Below are 2500 nucleotides of genomic sequence, written 5' to 3'. Positions count from 1 at the left end.
TGTTCATTGGAAGGCATGGGCCAAGGGTGTGGGCTTCCATAGTTGGTTCTCTCGAAAAGGCGGCGGCGATTGATGTGTTGCTTGGGTGAGATTTTTTGCTGGTGGTTGGGTCGATAGAGTGGTTGCGCATGCACCTGGTAGCTCAAACCTTCCGTGAGGCGAGATTGTCGGGGTGCGGTCAAGTATGGGATGGATGAAGAGTGGTTCAACTCGTTGGGTTGGCCACCCTAGTCCCTCCCGACCATTCCTCGACATGGCCTCGCGGAAGGGTTGGGTGTCCAGGTAATGAAAAACCCATCCCTCGGTCTGAGCTCCATCGAGATCGCAATTTTCCCCTCCGACGGGCATGAGGGTGGCAATCTTATCTCGTGCCTTTGCCGTCGAGGGAATTCCTCGTCCTCTTGTGAGCTACTCCCCTTCTGAGGGAAAAAGAAGTAGCGGGTTGTGTCTTTGTTCCTCCCTTTGGATTGTGGGTTTTTTGTGGGACTCGCGTCATTTCTTCGTTTCGTGGTGTGCGCTTTGTGAACGTCCCTCTCTCTAGTGGCCTTGCACCGTCGATGTATTTGTGGCTCACAGCTTTCTCCAACGTTGAGTGTTGGCCTGTGACAACTCCTCTTTGGAGTTTGATTCTTTGACCCCCATTGACTCTCTCGCTGGAAAGGTTGTTGGGTGTTTTGTACACGAAGGGGTGCAATAGCGGGGTGGGTTTGTGTTATGGGAAGCAGTCTATTTTTCGTTTGAAGCCTTGTGCCGCTGGGTTGGGGGGGCTGTTTGCCTCTCAGTGACGTGCTCCAGACACTGGTCTCATCGTGGCCCTCATCTTTTTTATTGGTCAATTTTGGGTTGTGATTTATTTTCTTGGTTGTTTGCTATGTTGTAAAGCTGGAAAGGGTGTTGTGATGAATGCATGTGGGAGGGTGTGAAGAGGTGGGACGCTTTTTTGATTGGGTGCCTTGTTTGATTTCTTTTTGGTTAGCGGAAATCTTGCTCGGCGTGCTATTGAGCTTCTCTCTTTTCTTGGGATCTTTGTTTCTTTGGTGTTGTTTTCTTCCCTTCTTCCTTTTGCCCCTAGCCTTACAGAGGAGAGGTGGGATTGTTGTGGATTGGTGTTCGGGAAGGACGAAAAGCAGTGTGAGTTCATAGGATGGCCACCCTAGTCCTTCTCGATCACCATCCCCTCCAGTTCCCCCCTTTTTCCAAAGGCAAAGGGCTTGGGAAGCTTGTTCTCTGTTTGAGCCTCCCCTTGTGAGCTGGTAGCCACATTTGATATCTCTTGCTTTCCTGTTGTTTTCTTCCCTTCTTGCTTTTGGCCCCTTAGCTTTACGGAGAAAAGGTGGGATTGTTGTGGATTGGTGTTCAGGAAGGACCAAAAGCAGTGCGAGTTCTGAGGGTGGCCACCCTGGTCCTTCTCGATCGCCGTCCCCTGCAGTTCCCCCCCTTTTTGCGAAGGCACGGGGGTGGGGAAGCTTGTTCCCTATTTGAGCCTCCCCCTGTGAGCCGGTGGACGCGTTTGATATCTCTCTTTCTTTCATGTTGTTTTCTTCCCTTCTTTCGGCCCCTAGCTTTATGGAGAAAAGGTGGGATTGTTGTGGATTGGTGTTCGGGAAGGACGAAAAGCAGTGAAAATTCCCAGGGTGGCCACCCTAGTCCTTCTCGATCATCGTCCCTGCAGTTCCCCCCTTTTTGCGAAGGCACGGGGTTGGGGAAGCTTGTTCTCTGTTTGAAGCCTCCTCCCCTTGTGAGCCAGTAGCCACGGTTGATATATCCCTTTCTCTCTTGTTGTTCTCTTCCCTTCTTCCTCGTGGCCCCTAGCTTTACGGAGAAAAGGTGGGATTGTTGTGGATTGGTGTTCCGGAAGGACAAAACGCAGTACGAGCTCCCGGGGTGGCCACCCTCGTCCTTCTCGATCGTCGTCCCCTTCAATTCCCCCCTTTTGTCGAAGGCACGGGGCTTGGGAGGCTTGTGCTTTGTTTTCTACCCTGTTTTCTTCCTTTCGGTCCCTAGCTCTACAGAGAAAAGGGGGAATTGTAGTGGGCTAGTGTCGGGGAAGGGCTAAAAGTAGTGCGAGCTCCCGGGGTGGCCACCCTAGTCCTTCTCGATCGCTGTCCCATGCATTTCCCCCCTTTTTTCGAGGGCGTGGGGCTGGGGGGAGATTGTCCTCTGTTCGAGCCTCCCCCCGTGAGGGGGTTAGACACCTTTGTTTCTCTTTCTCTCATGCGTTTTTCCTCCTTTTGCCCCTTGGCCTTACATTTGTTGTGGGGGGTTGCCCCTATTCAGTTTTGTGGCCGATTTTTCGGTAATACGTGGAAACAGGGAAAATTTTAAGAACCCCCCCTAAATTTATAAATATAATAAATGGGCGAATCTCCATGGTATATAGGAAAAATGGAAGGCGATTTTATCAATAATATAATATGTATATATAATTTTTTGGCGAATCTCTCACCAGGCATGGCGAATATTTTACTCAATTATAAAATCTTGTAAGATCTTGGCGAGT

This window comes from Pinus tabuliformis, chromosome Q, assembly GCF_031772625.1.
Source record: "Pinus tabuliformis cultivar Carrire ecotype Pingquan chromosome Q, CPIR1, whole genome shotgun sequence".
Taxonomy (NCBI): Eukaryota; Viridiplantae; Streptophyta; class Pinopsida; order Pinales; family Pinaceae; genus Pinus; species Pinus tabuliformis.
This window is presented reverse-complemented; position numbering follows the sequence as displayed.